A 7,456-nucleotide genomic window follows, 5' to 3' on the forward strand; every position below is an offset into this window, starting at 1 on the left:
GTTTACTGTAGCATTATAGTAAGTCTGAAGTTGAGTAGTGTCAGTCCCCCAACTCTGTTCTCCTTCAATATTGTGTTGCATATTCTGGGTCTTTTGTCTCTCTATGTAAACTTTAGATTCAGTTTGTTGATATCCATGAAATAATTTGCTGGGATTTTGATTGGAATTGCATTGAATCCATAGATCAAGTTAGGAAGAACTGACATCTTAATGATATTGTATCTTCCTATTCATGAACATAGAATATCTCTTCATTTATTTAGTTCTTTGATTTTGTTTATCAGAGTTTTGTAGTTTTCCTCAAATAGTCTTGTACATATTTTGTTAGATTTGTGCTTAAGTATTTCATTTTGGGGGTGCTAATTTAAATGATACTATGTTTTTAATTTCAACTTCCACTTGTTCATTCTTGGTTTGTAGGAAATTGATTGATTTTTGTATATTAACCTTGTATCCCACACCTTCCTTCATTTTCTATCAAATATTTATGAATGTCTACCATGTGCTAATCCCTCTAGCACAGTCCCTCCTCCTGAAGCTCAGAGTTTAGTGAGCAAGGTAGAAAAATAAATATAAAAATTAAAAACATATGTTATTAGTCTAGTATCATTTAAGGGGTTTTACAATTAGCTACTCACTTTTGGTCTTCTGGGAAGGAGACTCAACAGAAGATGAAGTATGTGTTTCTTGTGTTGTATCTTCCTGTATGTGCTCTTCAAGGATTGTTGATCTTCCCACACCTTCGAAATATTCTGTGTATATAAGTTTTTGAAATTACATACTTGAATTCATTTATTTTATTTTTTATTATTATTTTAAATAATCTTTTTTCTCACCCTGAAGGTCTTTTTCAAAAATAATTAATTATATTTTATTTTTGGCTGCTTTGGGTCTTTGTTGCTGTGCATGGGCTTTCTCTAGTTGTGGCGAGTGGCGGCTACTCTTCGTTGTGGTGCATGGGCTTCTCATTGCCGTGGCTTCTCTTGTTGTGGAGCATGGGCTATAGGCATGCGGGCTTCAGTAGTTGTAGCACGCAGACTCAGTAGTTGTGGCTCGCGGCTTCTAGAGCGCAGGCTCAGTAGTTGTGGCCCACGGGCTTAGTTGCTCCACGGCATGTGGGATCTTCCCGGACCAGGGCTTGAACCTGTGTCCCCTGCATTGACAGGTGGATTCTCAACCATTGCGCCACCAGGGAAGCCCTATCCTAAGTTTTTAAAAGAACTTTCAAAACCAAACAAACTGAAAGAACTTCATGATGAGCTATTAATTTAAAGCTTTTTAATTAAAATAGAAAAGATATTTTAGAAGAGACTCATGAACACTTTTTCTGAAAACTAAACTTTTGTCACATTCTTTCCTTAAAAATAAATTTACCTGTTGAAGATAAACAAAAAACAACCCCCCCACCCCCGAAAAAACATATGTTTTTATAAGGGACATATGAAAGAGGTCCTTTTAACTGGGTCTTGGTGGTCCAGGGTAGACTTTTTAGAGAGGTATGAAGTGAGTCTTAAGGGATGAACCTTACATGAAGTGAAAAAGCAAGAATATTGTAGATGAAGATGACAGAAGGGAGATAGATGAGAAGCAGGATGGGTTTTCAGGGATCTACATGTGACTGAGTAGCAACAGATAGGGCTGAAGAGATTAAGTGGGGTCATGCTACTGTGTCTCTTGTCAAGGACCTTGCTTTTTATTCTACAGAGATAATTTGTTTCAAGTAATTTTAGCAGCAGAAATTTTTTCCAAATGAAATCTGTGTGGCATGCCAATATAAAATTAGATTAAAAGGAAATTTAATTAGTATGCATTATTTTATAAATTAAAACAATGAAAATACTGACATTTGTTTGAATAAGAATTTGATATAGAGATTATAGATGACAGTTATGTCTTATGTTAGCCTCGGCATTGCAATTCTTTTATGTCTGAGTTTTGTTTGTTGTACAGTGGCAAGATAATTTTGATTCACAGAGATAAGTAGTTGCAAATTGTGACAGTTTAAAAATGTTATCTCAGAATCTCAGGATACTATTTTATAAAAACGATGGAAGAGAAGGTTTTGTTCTTAGATCTACGCAAAAATGAAATTTGTGTTCGAGTGACTATGAGGATGATGGCACCAACACCCAAAACTGAATATATACCAGAGGGTAATTTCCAGGAAAAATTCAGTTTTTGACATTTTGTGTTTAAGCTATGTTATTTCGGAAGATAGGAAGCTTCTAATAACCATGGACATAACTGGTTCCTTAGAAATCAAACACGAAATATATGCGTTTTAAAGTTGTGAAAACTCATTTTCCTCTGACATCTTGCAGCCTGCTTTTGATAAAATTTTAATGGTTCATTTAAGAAACTCTTCACTTCTGGAAATTCAGGCAGCTGCTCAGCCGGTGGTTCAGAATTCTGCTGCTTCATCATTTCAGATTTCTTGACTTGCCTACAGATGCATCTAGACCAATGTCATTTTATATTTAGCGAAGTTAGAATAGTTCACAGAGACTCTTGTGTCCTTTCTGAATGCTGCAAATATCTAAGCTGGGTCATGCCACTACTCTTCTCCCTCAGTCAAGTCAATTAAAATGTATGTATTTAATGAATGGCTTGTTACAGAGAAAAATGTCTTGATGTTTCTTGGCAGTATGGCAACATCACCATTCACTTATTAATTTACTTAGTTTAATCCAATAGAAATAGATGCTAGGTTCTTCCTTGATTTGGAAGGTAAGTGATTGTATTAATTTACTATGACTGCCATAACAAAGTACCACAGACTAAGTGGCTTAAATAGCAGACATTTATTTCTCATAGTTCTGGAGGTTGGAAGTCCAAGATCAAGGTGTCTTGGATCAAGGTGACTGTTTGCTTTCCTCTCAGGCCCTCTCCTTGGCTTGCAGATGGCTGCCCTTTTGCTGCCTCTAATTATGGTCTTATTTCTGTGTGAACCTCTTCGGTGTCTGTGTGTGTCCAAATTTCCTCTTCTCATAAAGACATTAGTCAGATTGGATTAGGGCCCTCCTTAATGCCCTCATTTTAACTTAATCATTCCTTTAAATACCGTATTTCCAAATATAGTCACATTCTGAGACACTGGGGGTTAGGACTTCAATATACAAATTTTGGGGGGCACAGTTCAGCCCATGTTATGATTAAATATTTTTCCTTGGGTATTATAAAAAAGACAATAGATTTAAGTTTTCTCCATAGCTTCACGGCTTCTTCATTTGTGTTTGTATTTTTTTTTTTCATTTAAGACAGGAAATACTTTATTCAAACCCATCAGAGAAATGGATAGCTTGAGTCTGTAACAAAGTGTCCATTTTTAAAGCATTGGTCAGTAATTGTATATGACTACATACACATTAATTGATCAGACCACAACTTTTCAATGATTAAAACAGAATAAACTTCCCTGTAAAAGCAGTGCCTTTGTGACATTTTCACTTTAGTATTTTTCTCCTTCTTCTTCTCCCTCTCCTTCAACAGAATCCACATCAACCTCCACATAATCCTTCTCAAGGGCAGCCATGTCCTCACAGGCCTCAGAAAACTTTCCTTCCTCTATGCCCTCATCCATATACCAGGGAAAGGCACACTTGGTATACGTCAGGTCAAACTTGTGGTCCAGGTGAGCCCAGGCCTCAACGATGGCTGTGGTGTTGCTCAGCATGCACACAGCCCACTGTACTTTGGCCAGGTCTCCACCAGGTATCACAGTAGGAGGCTGGTAATTAATGTCAACTTTGAAGCCAGTGGGGTACCAGTCCACAAACTGGATGGCGCGCTTGGTCTTGATGGTGGCAGTGGTAGCACTGACATCTTTGGGAACCATGTTGCCATGGTACAACAGGCAGCAAGCCATGTATTTACCATGGTGAAGGTTGCATTTCACAGCCTGGTTGGCTGGCTCAAAGCAAGCGTTAGAGATCTCTGCTACCAGCAGAGGTGATAGGGGCATATGTAGCCAGAGGGAAGTGGATGTGGGGGTAGGGCACCAGATTGGTCTGAAATTCTGTCAGATCAACATTCAGGGCTCCATCAAACCTCAGGGAAGCAGTGATGGAAGACACAACTTGATCTATCAACCTATTCAGGTTAGTATGTTGGGTGCTCAATATCAAGGTTTCTAAGACAGATGTCATAGATGTCCTCATTGTCTACCATGAAGGCACAATTAGAGTACGCCAGGGAGGTGTGGGCAGTGAGGTTGGAGTTGTAGGGCTGAAGTACAGCTATGGAAACCTGGGGGGCTGGGTAAATGAAAAACTCCAGCTTGGACTTCTTGCCATAATCAACAGAGGGACCTTCCATCAGCAGGGAGCTGAACCTAGAACCAGTTCCCCCACCAAAGCTGTGGAAAACCAAGAAGCCCTGAAGACCTGTGCATTGGTCATCCAGTTTCCAAATTCGGTCCAAGTCGAGGTCAGTGACCTCCTTGCCAATGGTGTAGTGATGTCGGGCATAGTAATTGGCAGCATCTTTCTTGTCTCTGATGAGCTGCTCAGGGTGGAGGAGCTGGGGGTAGGTGCCAGTGAGAACTTCATCAATGGCTGTGGGTTCCAGGTCTACAAACATGGCCCTGAGCACATGCTTGCCAGCAGTTTTCTCACTGAAGAAGGTGTTGAAGGAGTCATCTCCTCCCCCAATGGTCTTGTCACTTGGCATCAGGCCATTGGGCTGGATGCCATGTTCCAGGCAGTAGAGCTCCCAGCCGGCATTGCCGATCTGGACACCACCCTGGCCAGCATCAATGGAAATGCACTGGCATATAGTTGCTGTTTTGTGGCTGCTGAGCGGATGGCAGAGAGGAGGAGGCAAGGTTGTCGCTTCTTCCAGAGCAACTCTTAGGTGGTCGTTGTAAGAGAACCTGCCTTATTTGTATTCTTGATGGGACTCAGAACCACTCCTCCCCTTTTGCATGGGAAAAAGGGAGGTAAATCTTCTCTTCTGGAAAGTGTCATAGGTAATGCAATATTTCTCAGTCTTTTTACTGTCCCATCACATAGACACATAGGAGGGATGTCACATAGCCACAACAAATGAGTGGCTTACTAAGAGCTTGAGTTGTAGAATCCCTATTTAAAAGCTGTGTGACTTTGTCCAAAGTCTTAAACTTCATAAGGATACTGTCTAAGCTACTTTAACAGAGATCTCTATAATACCTGACTTAAGAAGAGAGAAGTTTATTTTTCTCTCCTGTATCAGATCACAGTGAAGTATCACAGAGTGGGATGGGCAGATCAGTCTATCCTTAAAAGACAGCTTCTATCTCTGGGTCCATAATGGCTGTTCTACCTCTTGCCATCGTATCTGCATCTCAGCCATCAGAAACAGGGAAAGGAGAAAGAAAAACACATCTGTATTTCTTTTAGTGTCAAGGCTTGGCATATAAGTTCTCTTATAGCCCATTGCCAACAAGTCATATAGACGTATTTAGTTGCAAAGATGGTGGAGAAACGTAACCTATAACTAAGTGGCCATGGGTGCAGCTAAAACATGGGGTTTTATTAATAAAGGAATAGAAGAATAATGAATATTGTTTTGTGTCTTGGGTTCCTGCAAAAGCAGAGCCTAAGCAAGGACTTGGATGTAGCTAGTTCAAGTGCATTTATCTAAGACGATGATATTGATCCCAGGAAACAGAGTGAGGGAGTGGGCAGAGTAGGACAAGGAAAAAAGCCAATAAAGGGTATGCTACCCAGATGGAAATCACTGTGGGAAACTGAGGCCCATTTACTCTGGGGATCATCTGTAGAACCACACAGAATGTGCCTCAGAATTGTTTCAGTGAAGGTTGAGGAGGCTGGGGCATTTATCCACTGACTTCCAACCCTCATCATTTATTAACTCCCCTGCACTTCAGTCTATAGCCCTGCTCAGACTGTGTAAGTTTCCATGGTGTTGAAGGATACACCAAAGAACTCCACAGCACCCACTGGAGCTGGAGCATTGCAATATTCATGCAGCTGTTCACACTACTGGCACTAATGTCAAATGGGCCAAAGCAATTTGGCCCAGGGCGTCTTAGGTGTCTGCTCCTGGGTAGAACTAAACCTCTTGGCCTTTGTCCTAAATATGTCAGTGACAGGTGGCTGTAAAAGGGGAGAGAAACAAGGCTCTCTCAGGTTACTCAACGAGGAAAAAACCTGGTTTGGTCTCTTAGAGGTAAGGAAATGACAGCAAAAAGACCTAGATGGCTGGGGAGGAGATTTTGTGCTGGGAAATTGTGGGAGCTAAGGTGCTGGTATGAGTCATTTGGTGCCAGTCCTGGAGGACCTTGAGTACCATTCTGGGAAGTTTAAACTAGATATAGTATAGAAGTGTATAGTTCTGGATTTCTAAAAATAAATACTTCTGTACGTATAGGGTGGTTGGGAGAGCCTAGAGGTAGAAGACCAGTTTTGAGATGATTATAGTGATCTAAGCATGAGATGATGAAAGCTGAGACTAAGGTGAGGCTAGTATGGAGAACCAGGAAGAAAGGTGTCAAAAAGGTAGAGAAGGATATGAAGGGAAAGGAAAGCAGGGGTCAAAGAAGGTAAAAGTAAGAAAGTGGAATGACAAAGGAGAAAAAAGGAATGGAGATGTGTGAGGGACAGTGACTACATTGTTTCCATGAAGCTTGCTTTAAAATGTGAAGAATTAAAATGTAAAAAATTCAAGTAATATGAAATTTTCTAACAGAAAATATCCCTGGATAATCATAGGAAAAAGGAAGAGTATGGTAGCAATCGAGATCATCATGAAGTTGATGACAGATGTCAGGAAGGTACCAAAGTCAAATTTTGACATTTTGTACCAGATAGGCTTTAGAGTTGGGTATTAACCCTTCAATTTGTTCTCAAGTCTCCTTACTTGGTCCAAATCATTCTAGTTCAGAATAAGTATAGGACTTAAATATGGAAGATTATAAGTTAGCATTTTGATCTAAATTATCCAAATCTAATTCCTTCCTGAAAATACACTCTACACAATATATTTATGCTAGTATTTGGTTTTAAAAGCACCCAAAGGGGGAAAGGTTATCATTATTAAATGACAAAAAACCTCTTGTTTCTTACTAAGGAAAATAAAAGTCATTACATTTTGAAATACTGAAACAACACATTTTAGACTAAACTACATATGACCAATTGCTCCTTTTAACCATTTTAAGAAAAAACCTTTAAAAAAATACTTTCAAAGTTACAGATGACTTGCAAATAAATTACAAAAAATTCTTAAATATCTTTTATCCAGATTCACAGATTAGCTGTTTGCCACATTTACTTATCACTGACTCTATTTATAATATATATTATTATTAATTTTCCCCTGAACCATGTAAGAGTTAGTTACAGATATCATGTCCTTTTATTTCTAAATACTTCAGTGTGTATTTCTTAATAAGGACATTCCTTCACGTAACCACAGTCCAACAATCATATTCAGGAAGTTTAGTGCTATGACTTAA

At 39.4% G+C, this 7,456-nt stretch overlaps 1 pseudogene; it reads right to left on the minus strand.

The window, feature by feature from the left end:
* Nucleotides 1-3,448: 3,448 nt before the first annotated feature.
* LOC115864264 (tubulin alpha-1B chain pseudogene) lies at nt 3,449-4,767 on the minus strand (annotated as a pseudogene).
* Between the last annotated feature and the right edge of the window lie 2,689 nt (nt 4,768-7,456).

The sequence above is a fragment of the Globicephala melas genome, chromosome 4 (assembly GCF_963455315.2).
Source record: "Globicephala melas chromosome 4, mGloMel1.2, whole genome shotgun sequence".
NCBI classification, from domain to species: Eukaryota; Metazoa; Chordata; class Mammalia; order Artiodactyla; family Delphinidae; genus Globicephala; species Globicephala melas.